The sequence below is a fragment of the Triticum aestivum genome, chromosome 2B (assembly GCF_018294505.1).
Source record: "Triticum aestivum cultivar Chinese Spring chromosome 2B, IWGSC CS RefSeq v2.1, whole genome shotgun sequence".
NCBI lineage: Eukaryota > Viridiplantae > Streptophyta > Magnoliopsida > Poales > Poaceae > Triticum > Triticum aestivum.
In genome coordinates, this window is record NC_057798.1 from 727,861,305 (window position 1) to 727,875,741 (window position 14,437).

The following is a 14,437-nucleotide window of genomic DNA, read 5'->3' on the forward strand; positions in this document are numbered from 1 at the left end:
TGATCGCGAGAGCTTATCATGGGCTAAGTTGGGACACCCCTGCAGGGTATAATCTTTCGAAAGCCGTGTCTGCGGTTATAGGCAGATGGGAATTTGTTAATGTCCAGTTGTAGATAACTTGACACCAGATCCGAATTAAAACGCATCAACCGCGTGTGTAGCCGTGATGGTCTCTTTTCGGCGGAGTCCGGGAAGTGAACACGGTTTCTGGGTTATGTTTGACGTAAGTAGGAGTTCAGGATCACTTCTTGATCATTGCTAGCTTCACGACCGTTCCATTTGCTCTCTTCTCGCTCTTATTTGCGTATGTTAGCCACCATATATGCTTAGTCGCTGCTGCAACCTCACCACTTTACCCCTTCCTTTCCCTTTAAGCTTTGCTAGTCTTGATACCCATGGTAATGGGATTGCTGAGTCCTCGTGGCTCACAGATTACTACAACAACAGTTGCAGGTACAGGTTGTTGCGATGATCATGACACGAGAGCGATGCTTGCTTGCATTGAGTTCTTCTTCTGCTTCTTCTTTGATCAGGGGATAGGTTCCAGGTCGTCAGCCTGGGCTAGCAGGGTGGATGTCGTTTGAGTTTCTGTTTGTGATCATCCGTAGTCGGATGTTGCTCTTATGTATTGTGATGTTGTATTCATGTGGCATTGTATGCCTCTTGTATGTATCCCCATCTATTATGTAATGTTGGTGTAATGATATCCACCTTGCAAAAGCGTTTCAATATGCGGGTCTATCCTTGGTGGGACCTTCGTGTTCCTTTTGGATAGGGTCGCATATTGGGCATGACAACAGGCGAAGACGAGGGCGAGGGCGAGGGCAAAGGAAAAGGGAAAGGGAAAAAATGTTTTGAAGGATATGGTGAGACGCACTATTGGACTCACATTACCCTCTTCACGCAGCTTCGCTATTTTAAGGACCTCAAACTTCCATACAACATCGACGTGATGCACACCAAAAAGAATGTCGCGGAGTCCCTTTTTCGCACGATCCTCAACATTCCGAATAAGACAAAGGATAATGTTAATGCTAGAGTCAATCAATAGAATATTTGTGATAGACCACGTCTACACATGCAGCCTCCCACTGGCAGTCGAAAATCTTGGTCCAAGCCAGATGATGACTTCGTACTTAAAAAGGATCATAAGATGGAGGCATTCAAGTGGATGAAACACGTCGTGAAGTTCACTGATGGTTATGCATCGAATATAAGTAAGGGGGTCAATCTTTCAACGGGCAAAGTGACCGGGCTCAAGAGTCATGACTATCATGTATGGATTGAGCGGATTATGCCAGTGATGGTTCGGGGCTATGTTCCCGAGTGTGTCTGGCGTGTGCTTGCAGAGCTAAGACATTCCTTCTGCATGCTTTGTGCTAAAGAAGTATGTCTTGAGATGATAAAAGAAATGCATAAGAAGGCGTCGGAGTTGATATGCAAGCTAGAGAAGATCTTCCTGCCAAGCTTCTTTACTCCGATGACACATCTCATTTTGCACCTCGCGAACGAGGTACTATTGGGGGGCCTGTGCAGAATCATTGGCAGTACGGCCCTGAGAGATAGAACAAGCATCTGAGACAGAAATGTGGAAAAAAAGCTAAGATTGAAGCTTCCATAGCTGAGGCAGTTATCCTAGAGGAGGTGGCAAACCTCAGGACAGTGTACTATCCGGACCATGTTCCCACGCTGCACAATAAGGTGTCCCGATACAATACAAAAGTACCAAAGTATAAACCCAAGTTGCCTCTATTCATCGGGCAAGGTGGCAGGGCTGGATTCTTGACACCTTATATCATGCCATGAGATGAGTGGGAGGATGTCATGTTCTATATCTTGCACAACATCAAGGAAGTTGAGGATGAGTGGATGAGGTAATACCTTTGCACCATTCTTTTAGTCAATTCATTATGTTCACTTTGCCTAGTTCTAATACCGCTTTTCTTATTTTAGTCGATTCGTTGATGAAGAGTGGACGGGAATGCTGCCTCCTACTGAAGCGGAGGCACTTGCTCTTCTCCGAAAGGGTGCCGATGGAAGAAAAAATTTGTTGCGTGGTTCATGGAGAAAGTAATTTTTCGCACTTCCTATTACCTATTTCACCCTACAATTCCAATTAAACTCATGCACCCTATACTTTCAATTAAACTTGTAGGGAAATGATCCGAACACATAAATTGATGAAGAATTGAGATGGGTTTCCATGGGTTTTGACCATGTCGTCATGACATGTGAAAAGTATGATGTGAATGGGTATCGCTTCCATAAAGAGGAGCACTAGAACAGTCGGCCTGATCCCAAAACTATAAATACCAGAGTCTTCACCGAAGGAGATAACAAAGTAGATTACTATGGAAGGGTAGGAAAAATATACGAGCTTACATTCAAACGTGGCCACGAACCCCTAAGTCTCACTGTGTTCAAATGCCGATGGTTCGACCCCAAAAAGAGTCTGAGACATATGCCTTCTGTTGGTTTAGTTGAAGTTAAACCATCAACCATCTATGATGGAGCTGATCTCTTTATCGCCGCTACCCAGATCACACAAGTATATTATGTGCCTTACCCATGCCAGAAAGAGTATCTAAAGGGTTGGGAGGTTGTGTTCAAGGTGTCTCCACATGGTAAGCTACCGGACCCGAACGATGATGATTGCTACAACATAAACCCCATGACATACGAGGGAGTGTTCTTTCAAGAGCAACATGATGACGTGGTCCGAAACAAGGACGATGATGACTTGGGTTATGTTAACCTGGACCCAAACGACGATGACACACGGACTGATGGTGAGGCAGTTGTGAATCAAAGAGACATAATTGCTTGAAAAGTTAAATGAAGACGCTGACAATGAGGAAGAGCCTCCACCTCCGTCAGACAACGAAGATGATATGTGTGATAGTGATGATGAGACCGGTCGACAAATAGATTACAATAGTGATGATTCATATGGGTTCTAGAAAATGTAAGTTCTTTTAATGATGATTGAGGTAGATTACAATAGTATGCTTAATGTGCTCTTCTGTTATTAATGTTCTTTTCTGTATGCTTAATGTGCTCTTCTGTTATTAATGTTCTTTTCGGTATGCTTAATGTGATCTTCTTTTATTAATGTTTTTTCTGTATGCTTGTTTATTTGATATCCTTACTAATTGTTTATTCTCTTCTCAATGCAGGTTTGCTAATCATGGCCAAGTCCAGCGGCGCCGGTTTCCTCAACAAATTCAAATCACTTACACGTAGTGGACGAGCCCAGAAGGTCCCCCTCCAACTACGCAATGATGACACCTCACAGGGAGGTCGACGGGTCGGGGGAAGAGACCCTAGAGGAGGAGGGGTGGGGGAGAGCCCCTAGAGGAGGAAGTGGTGGGGGAGAGGCACCCGGGTCAAAAAACTTTGAGGCGTGTCCGAAATAGGGGGGTCTTCTTCGATGCCCTCCTATACTGAGCCACCTTCTGAGTCTGAGGAGGAGGAGTATGTTCCTGATGGTGAGGAGGAGGGCGAGGAGGAGGAGGGCGAGGAGGAGGAGTGCGAGGAGGAGGGTTAGGAGGAGGAGGGTGAGGAGGAGGAGGGCGAGAAGGAGGAGGGCGAGGAGGGTGGTGGAGTGGAGGTTGACCCCGAGTTATGGGGTGACTTGCCGTCGGGTGCTCCGAAGGGGTGGTTGTGTGGTATTGCTAGAGTACCTACACCACCTTCTATTGAGGCGCACAAGTGGCTTGTTGAACCTGCGGGGACACAGTAAGTGTCTCACAATCATATTTTCAACACATGACCACATTTTCTTATTGTACACATGCCAAATCTTTGATTCTTTTGCAGGAACTGGATCCTTCATGGAAAGGGCCATAAACCGAACGGCCTTCTCGCTACCCTGTTGAAGGAGTATTGGACGGGCCTATTCTGCCCGCGGCCAGACAGGGACCCGGATCTACGGGTTTTGGCCACAAGCTGGGCCCGCTATGATGCTTCTAGCCACGCGGAGTACGGGACGGCCGCTAAGGCCGTGATCACCAAATTTTGGGTAAGTTCTCTTCTGAACCATTTGTCTTCAGTTTCGTTCATAGTTTATCATTGAATCACTCAACTCATGCCTTGTTTGCTTCTGGTTTTATGCATGATTGCAGGAACTCTATAGAGTTCTTGACGAGCATAAGGCCAGAGCCGACGTGGTCTTGCTAGCGGCTGCGAAGAAGAAAGCTCGTCAGTTGTAGTACGAGGTGCACTGGGTTGCCATCTCACAATACTACCACACCTACCTTCATCAAAAGATGAGCAAAACTGAAGCGCAGAAGCAACGACTTACCTTGAACAGGGAGTAGTTCCTGAGGGTAACTATTACTGACTTTTCATTCCAACATATAAGCAATCAATTTAATTGTTTCGTGCTCACATGTCATGCTTCCATGTTTAGGTTATTCCTCCTTAGTGCTATGGAAAGGATGACGGATGGGTGAGTTTGGTGGATAGGTGGCTCGGTGAAGATTTAGAGTTTATTGCCAAGAGCAGCAAGGCCCGGGCTAACCGGGGAAAAGACGGGACACACAGCCAAGGAAACAGGAACCATTGGGGCTTCAAGGCCATGAAGGTATATGTATATGCATGATGCTTTTTTGTTCTTCATTTTACCATTATGTCCTTATGTATGGCTAACTTCGGTTTGACATTGCAGGAGGACAAGTTGAAGAGGCCGCTCTCAGACATGGAGTCATGGAAGATGGCCCGTGAGCGGAGTGATCGTAAGGACAGCGAGAGCGAGTACTACGGCAAAACCGAGGAGCACCTGCAGTCTTACACTCAGCAGTTTGAGATGTTACATCCGCCTGGTCCGGATGTTCTTGGCGCTATCCAGTCTTAGATCGACGAGACGGCAGTGGTGGCCATCCAGCCAAAGTTCCGATGGCTTGATCACTCCTTCGGTCTCGTACACACGACTTCGGGCTACCAACCCGAGCCTGTTAGAGAGTACGGGGCGTTCGCAGCCTCCCTTAGCCCGCCAGCATGCATTAAGTACTTCCCCTTTTCTTCTTTCTCTCTAACTTTCTCAGTTTATTTTCAGCACTGCCCACTTAGAAACAACCTAAAATTTGTAGGCATATAAGGCCTTTGTCGAGCATAGGAATCTTGAGGTGAGGGAGTACTTGCAACGAGTGAAGGCAAACGATGATTACAACCGTCAAATGATGACGGTTAGTTTTACTCTCTTAAAACCAAGCTAAAATTTGCACTTTCATTCCTTTTGACCTTCTCGTTTGCTTGTTTAACTAACATCCAGGCTATGTTGGCGTCTTGGACTAACCGCACGGATCCACCACAAATGGGACCCCCACCACCACTTGCTGGAGAACCCCCACATGTGCCCATGTTCGATGAATGGGTGGCACTAGGCAGCGACACTTCGGTTAGTACATTTGGCTAACTATTGACAAACTAGTTCTCGTTCATTCAACACTATCATATCATATTTACCCTTAGAATCTCTTCTCAAACATGTAGGGGGGCAGTGGCTCGACTCCTACTTCGTCGACCCCAGTCACTCCGATCTGGGAAAGTGGTGTTGGTCTTGGTGGTGGCGGTCTTGGCGGTGGTGGTTTTGGTGGTGGTGGTCTTGACGGTGGCGGTCTTGGCGGTGGTGGTTTTGGCGGTGGTGGTTTTGCCTGAGGTCAAATATGATACCCGTGCCTGTGGTCGTCGTGCCATACTTATCATGTTCCTACTTCTTAGTTTCTTTAGATGACGAAGATGATGTTCCATGTCTTGCAATACTTATGTTCTTGAAGTTTCGATGATGATGACCTTTAGATGATGAACTTGAGTATATTTAGATGATGATGATGATCTTGAGTATCTTTAGATGATGAACTTGATGATGATCTGTCATATTTCTGTGTATATATGAATAATCTCATATATTATGTCTTTGAATGTTGTCAAATTGAATGAAAAAGAAAAAACAGGGAATATAAAAAAACAGAATAGAACTATGCCGAAGCTATGACCAGGCGAACCCAGAAGCCAACATGTGCAGGCTATGCCGGCGGCTAAGCCGTCAACATAGCCCTTCGCCCGTGAAGGCCCAGAGGTTGACACGTGGCCAGCTAAGATGACGGCCCCATCGGCATAGGTTTTCGTTTGAGGGTGATCTGCTGCCGCCACGTAGCGTAGGTAAGCCGACGGCCAGGCCATCGGCTTAGCCATGGGCCTATGCCGACGGCCTGGCTGTTGGCTTACCTACGACATGTGGCGGCCCGTGGTTCGGCTGGCGCAGTGAAGGCGCCGTCAACGGCCGTCCCATGGAAAACTACGCCGATGGTCATTCTAAGCCAACAGCCATACGGATGCCGTCGGCCTAGGACCCTACGCCGGCGGTCTGACAAGTCTACGCTGACATCATCTACGTCGACGGGCCTATGCTGATGGCAGCCGTCGGCTTAGATCTATGCCGACGGGAAGGAGCCTATGCCAATGGCCCTTGGCCGTCGGCATAGGCAGTTGATCCGGTAGTGAGCCTTTGGAAATGGGTGACTATATTTTTTTTACATTAAAGTCCTCTTTATTGTAAGGTGATCACTCTATTATCTTTATAAGAGTATCAACAATTTCTACGGGTGGATGAAACTGCACACATCTTACTTCTGCCTAGTTTGGCTAAATCATGAGCAGCACAATTAGTCTTTCTAGGAGCATGCTCAGAATTAACATGCGAGAGATCACATGTAACATGATATATGTCAGCACAAATTGTCGGCAATAGATTGAAAGAGCAACCTCCATTCTTCATTATCTCTATAACCTTGATGTTCTCCGAGTTCACCTCTATGTGGTTACACCCGGCTGTAATTGCCAAACTGAGACCAACCGTAAGGCCAGTGCCTCGGCCATAAGCGCATCTCTGCACCAATCGATTTTCCCATTTCCGGATGCGATGAATCTGCCATCCCAGTCTCTGATGACAGCGCCATACGAGCCCTTGAGTAAGTCTGGGTCAAAAGCCACATCCACGTTTAGCTTCACATAATTGCTACTTGGTCTTTCCAGCCATGTCACTTGATCGTCGCCTTTGCATCACTCGCCATAATAGAGTTAGCAACCAAAACTCTGATTGCCATTGCTATGAACTTAGGTTCGTGGACCTTTTCATTATGCACTAACTTTCTCCTCACCCACGATAAATACCAGGAACCAATAGCAATTGCTTCTGTTGAATTTCCCAGCCGAGGACCACACATTCTTCAGCTGGTTGTTGCAATAAACATTCTAACACAACTTCTTCTGCATGATCCACAATGCATGATTTATCAATAGCAAAGTCCAAACCCGGGAAACGTCATACCTCTTTGACTTTTGCACAAGTGAATAATAGGTGCTTGATATCCTCCGCTCCTTTACCACATGGAGGACATTAAAAATGGGTGACTACTTGATCACACCCTGACAATCTTGATCTCAACCCTGCTCTCTCTAAAACAACTTTTTGAGGAGTAAATCAGCTAGTATCCCGACCCTACTGCTAGTATTAATTTCTTCAAGAAAAGTAAAGAGTCAGATAGCGGTAATCCATTTCTGAGCCCGGGCTCAGATGCACCCACCCCGACGAAAAAGATCAAAATAAATATTAGAAATTTTTTAAAAATTTCAAATTTTTTGTGTGGTAGATATTTTGACACGTGAGCTTCGCTCCAATTTTCAAATCATTTGGACATCTGCGCAGCTCTAGGCAAAAAAGACAAATCTGGGGTCTGTAAAAAATGTTTACTGTTCACGCACTGTTCTGACCCGATTTATCTTTTTTGCTAAGAGTTGCTCAGATGTCCAAATGCTCTAAAAATTGAAGTGAACCTCACGCATCAAATTATCTACCACACAAACAAAAATTCAAAAAAAATGATTTTTTTAGTATTTATTTTGATTTTTTACTGACTGGATGCAGATGAATCTGGGCACCGAAACACTGCACTCGTCTGATAAATCTTACTACCAAGTCTATATTGCATACGCATTACAGACAGGAACAGAGGAGAAAAAATGCCAACATTAACGTCATCTTCTGAAACAGCCCGGCCAGCAGCTAGATACTACTGGGTACAAGGAGCACGGAACAAGTCGTGATCAATAAGAGCTTGAGCTTGAGCCTAAAGCATCTTGTTATCCTACATATACTTCTTCCGTTTATCCATTTTGATGACAAGTATTTTCGGACGGAGGAAGTACTACTTAATACAGAATACTAAGTAGTATATCCTCACAAAAAATATACTTAGGAAGAATAGAAAAGGACAAAGGATGACAACATATATATGTACCCAGTGTATCTATGTGTATACTCCCTCCGTCCGGAAATACTCCTCGGAGGACTGGATGTATCTAGATGTATTTTAGTTCTAGATACATTCATTTTTATGCATTTCTTCGACAAGTATTTCCGGACGGAGAGATTACTAAATAGTATACGTAGTACTAAGATTTCAGGTAGATAGATTAACGACAGCTACCGAATATTTGCCTCTGTGGGTACGAAACCATCTGCTTCACTTAATTAATCTTCTGATCGGTCCACCATCACTCATTCAACGTAGGCACAGTGTCAGCGTCAGTCTTACATGACTTTACTGTTGCCGATATGTTGATTTTATCTTTTCTTTTATAAGATTGTTGGTTGTGTGCATCTTAACTATATAAAGTTTATGTGTGGCTCATCATATTTTGTGTCCGATTGATGCTACATTTTGAGTTCACAAAAGCGCCCTTTATCAAAATTAATTAACTAAGTGCATTTATTCTACTTCTCATGCTAAAAGCTTAAATAACTTGCAAGATTTTTCAACCCTAAAAAAACTTGCAAGGTTCTTCAACCCTAAAAAAATTAGCAAGGTTCTTCATCTTCACTGATCAAAGAATTCGAGATACGGCATATTCACATGGAGGTTATACATGTGCCGCTCGATGCATAGGCCTTTGATATATACAGTCTCTACTGGGAAATTGTGATAGTAGGAATTCTTTACTAAAAAAATGAACATAGATGTGCCTATAGAGAAAAAAGGTCCAGACGAACCGGGACCAATGGCCCACGTGGCTGCCCTCTTGAGAGTGTTCTTGGTGAGAACATAGTTGACAAGGAGCGAACCAAAATTAATGGTATTACGAGGGCCGAACCATAAGACATTAAAGCATTTCAAATGAACTCTGAAAAAGTTGAAAGTTGGCATGGTATCATAATTTCACCCATATAGCATGTGCATGTACAAAACGGACAATGGTATCATACTCGTCTGTTACAAAGTTGGCATGGTATCATCATAATAGTTGCGGGAGAAAGTCTTCACTTTTTCTTCGCTTGTGTCATTTGCTTATTACGCCGTAACCATGGATAATCTTCATCGTTTATCAGGATGCCGGGGTCAGCCGTGACTTTGAAGGGAGGAATTTCATGAAACTTTTCATAATCTTCAGACATGTCTGTCTTGCCCTCCACTCCCATGATGTCCCTTTTTCCTGAAAGAACTATGTGGCGCTTTGGCTCATCGTATGATGTATTCGCTTCCTTATCTTTTCTTTTTCTCGGTCTGGTAGACATGTCCTTCACATAGATAACCTATGCCACATCATTGGCTAGGACGAATGGTTCGTCAGTGTACCCAAGATTTTTCAGATCCACTGTTGTCATTCCGTACTGTGGGTCTACCTGTTCTCCGCCTCCTGACAGATTGACTCATTTGCACTTAAACAAAGGGACCTTAAAATCATGTCCGTAGTCAAGTTCCCATATGTCCACTATGTAACCATAATACGTGTCCTTTCCCCTCTCGGTTGTTGCATCAAAGCGGACACCGTTGTTTTGGTTGGTGCTCTTTTGATCTTGGTCAATCATGTAAAATGTATTCCCATTTATCTCGTATCCTTTCCAAATCGTAACAGTCGAAGATGGTCCCCTGGACAACAAGTACAGCTCATCACAAACAGTGTTGTCACCTCTGAGATGTGTTTCCAACCAACTGTTGAAAGTCCTGATGTGTTCACATGTAATCCAGTCGTCGCACTGCTCCAGGTGTTTGGAGCGCAGATTGTTCTTGTGTTCATCGACATACGGGGTCACCAAGGTTGAGTTCTGTAGAACTGTGTAGTGTGCTTGAGACCAAGAATATCTGTCCCTGCATATTATTGAGTCCCTTCCAAGCGTACCTTTTCCAGTCAGTCTCCCCTCATACCGCGATTTAGGGAGACCTATCTTCTTAAGGCCAGGAATGAAGTCAACACAAAACCCGATGACATCCTCTGTTTGATGGCCCATGGAGATGCTTCCTTCTGGCCTAGCGCGATTACGGACATATTTCTTTAGGACTCCCATGAACCTCTCAAAGGGGTACATATTGTGTAGAAATACGGGGCCCAGAATGACAATCTCGTCGACTAGATGAACTAGGACGTGTGTCATGATATTGAAGAAGGATGGTGGGAACACCAGCTTGAAACTGACAAGACATTGCACCACATCACTCCTTAGCCTTGGTATGATTTCTGGATCGATCACCTTCTGAGAGATTGCATTGACGAATGCACATAGCTTCACAATGGCTAATCGGACGTTTTCCGGTAGAAGCCCCCCCCCCCCCAATGCAACCGGAAGTAGTTGCGTCATAATCACGTGGCAGCCATGAGACTTTAGGTTCTGGAACTTTTTCTCTGGCATATTTACTATTCCCTTTATATTCGACGAGAAGCCAGCCGGGACCTTCATACTAAGCAGGCATTCAAAGAAGATTTCCTTCTCTTCTTTGGTAAGAGCATAGCTGGCAGGACCTTCATACTGCTTTGGAGGCATGCCGTATTTTTCGTGCAAACGTTGCAGGTCCTCCCGTGCCTCAACTGTATCTTTTGTCTTTCCATACACGCCCAAGAAGCCTAGCAGGTTCACGCAAAGGTTCTTCGTCACGTGCATCACGTCAATTGAAGATCGGACCTCTAGGTCTTTCCAGTAGGGTAGGTCCCACAATATAGATTTCTTCTTCCACATGGGTGCGTGTCCCTCAGCGTCATTCAGAACAGCTAGTGCGTCGGGACCCTTTTCAAAGATTACGTGTAAATCATTGACCATAGCAAGTACGTGATCACCGGTACGCATGGCGGGCTTCTTTCGGTGATTTGCCTCGCCTTTGAAATGCTTGCCTTTCTTTCGACATTGATGGTTGGTCGGAAGAAATCGATGATGGCCCAGGTACACATTCTTCCTGCAGCTTCCCAGGTATATACTATCGGTGTCAAGTAAACAGTGTGTGCATCCGTGGTTTCCCTTGTTTGTCTGTCCTGAAAGGTTACTGAGAGCGGGCCAATCGTTGATGGTCACAAAAAGCAACGCCTTTAGGTCAAATTCCTCCTGTTTGTGCTCATCCCACGTACGTACACCGTTTCCATTCCACAGCTGTAAAAGTTCTTCAACTAATGGCCTTAGGTACTCATCAATGTCGTTGCCGGGTTGCTTAGGGCCTTGGATGAGAACTGGCATCATAATGAACTTCCGCTTCATGCACATCCAAGGAGGAAGGTTATACATACATAAAGTCACGGGCCAAGTGCTGTGATTGCTGCTCTGCTCCTCGAAAGGATTAATACAATCCGTGCTTAAAGCAAACCATACGTTCCTTGGGTCACTTGCAAACTCATCCCAGTACTTTCTCTCGATTTTTCTCCACTACGACCCGTCAGCGGGTGCTCTCAACTTCTCGTCTTTCTTACGGTCCTCACTGTGCCATCGCATCAACTTGGCATGCTCTCCGTTTCTGAACAGGCGTTTCAACCGTGGTATTATAGGAGCATACCACATCACCTTCGCAGGAACCCTCTTCCTGGGGGGCTCGCCGACAACATCACCAAGGTCATCTCGTCTGATCTTATACCGTAATGCACCGCATACCGGGCATGCGTTCAGATCCTTGTACGCACCGCGGTAGAGGATGCAATCATTAGGGCATGCATGTATCTTCTGCACCTCCAATCCTAGAGGGCATACGACCTTCTTTGCTGCGTATGTACTGTCGGGAAATTCGTTATCCTTTGGAAGCTTCTTCTTCAATATTTTCAGTAGCTTCTCAAATCCTTTGTCAGGCACAGCATTCTCTGCCTTCCACTGCAGCAATTCCAGTATGGTACCGAGCTTTGTGTTACCATCTTCGCAATTGGGGTACAACCCCTTTTTGTGATCCTCTAACATGTGATCGAACTTCACCTTCTCCTTTTGACTTCCGCATTGCGTCCTTGCATCGACAATGACCCGGCGGAGATTATCATCATCGGGCACATCGTCTGGTTCCTCTTGATCTTCAGCAGCTTCGCCCGTTGTAGCATCATAGTGCACATCGTCTGGTTCCTCTTGATGTTCAGTAGCATCACCGTATTCAGGGGGCACATAGTATGGCATGAAACCCTTGTAAAGCAGGTGGGTGTGAAGGATTTTCCGGTCAGAGTAAGACTTCGTATTCCCACATATAGGGCATGGACAACACATAAAACCATTCTGCTTGTTTGCCTCAGCCACTTCGAGAAAATCATGCACGCCCTTAATGTACTCAGAGGTGTGTCTGTTACCGTACATCCAATGCTGGTTCATCTGCGTGCATTATATATAATTAAGTGTGTCAAAAATCATTACAGAACATCATAAATAGATAATTAAGTGACTAAATTAATAGAAGTTCATCATCACATTAAAACCAAAGTACATAAATAGTTCTCATCTTCAAGCGAAAATCATTACAGAACAACATAAAGCTCTGCAGAGCATCTAAATTAATTAAACAATACATTGAAACTATGTAAAACATTTCAATGCAAAAACAAATGCGATCATAATCGCAACCAAGGTAACAACTGATCCAACGGCATAATGATACCAAGCCTCGGTATGAATGGCATATTTTCTAATCTTTCTAATCTTCAAGCGCATTGCATCCATCTTGATCTTGTGATCATCGACGACATCCGCAACATGCAACTCCAATATCATCTTCTCCTCCTCAATTTTTCTTATTTTTTCCTTCAAGAAATTGTTTTCTTCTTCAACTAAATTTAACCTCTCGACAATAGGGTCGGTTGGAATTTCCGGTTCAACAACCTCCTAGATAAATAAAATCTATGTCACGTTGGTCGGCATAATTTTCATAAACAATAAATGAACCAATAGTTATGAAAAGATAATATATACCACATCCGAATCATAGACAGGACGAGGACCGACGGGGGCGGATACCAAAACCATCGCACTATATAAGATGCAATAATAAAAGTAAGAAAATAATATAAATATCTATCTAAACATACAAGTAAGAATATTTTTCCTTTCAGAAAGAAGATAAGAACAAGAGGCTCACCATGGTGGTGTCGGCGATGAGATCGGCGCGGGTGATCGACGGCGGTGAAGACGGAGACGAGGCGTGACGGACCGCTAAACCTAGACAAATATAAAGGAAAATGGAGCTTGGAGGTCGAGCTTGGAGAGGAGAAAGCTTAAGTAGTGTGGCTCGGGCATTCCATCGAACACCTTATGTGCATAGGAGGTGAGCTAGAGCACCACCAAGCCCTCTCCCCCTCGGCTGCCAGAAAAAACAGAGCAGTGTGCTCTGCTCTTACGCGAGGGGGTATATATAGGCACCTCATTGGTCCCGGTTGGTGGCATGAACCGGGACTAAAGGGCTGCCTTTGGTCCCGGTTCAAGCCACCAACCGGGACCAATGGTGGTGGGCCAGGAGCGAGGCCCATTGGTCCCGGTTCGTCCCACCAACCGGGACCAAAAGGTCCAGACGAACCGAGACCAATGGCCCACGTGGCCCGGCCGGCCCCCGGGGCTCACGAACCGGGTCCAATGCCACCATTGGTCCCGGTTCTGGACTGAACCGGGGCTAATGGGCTGACCCGGCCTAGACCATTGCCCCCTTTTCTACTAGTGAAAGGAGACGAGCAAAACATTTGGGTGTGGCTAGGTCTCAGTCGACTGAGATTTAACCAAATCTCAGTCAAGTGACATAGTATGTAGGAAGAAGAAAGAAAAAGCTAAAATGAAAATTTTGCATGGATCTCCATGAGCATCGACTGAGACATAACTAAGTCTTAGTCGACAAAGACTTAGCAAAACTGTTCTGAATTTAACTACAAATTGTGGATCGAGCGAGTATTCGACTTCACGGTGACAAGACGACAGGAGCAGAGACATGATTGGAGCATGAGGAGGGTGAAAAAGCCGGTGATCAAATGAAACAACATGATATATTAGGTTTTAAATATATCTATACAGTTATGTTTTCCTTTGATTTGGGGCCATTTGAAGTTCCTTTTGGAATTTATTTGTGGTTCCTTTGTTAAGCAATCAGTGCTTTTGTTAGTTTCGACATCTTGACACTTTCTTCTAACTACAAAAGGTGTTGAAAAAATAGCATTGATATGTTTGGCA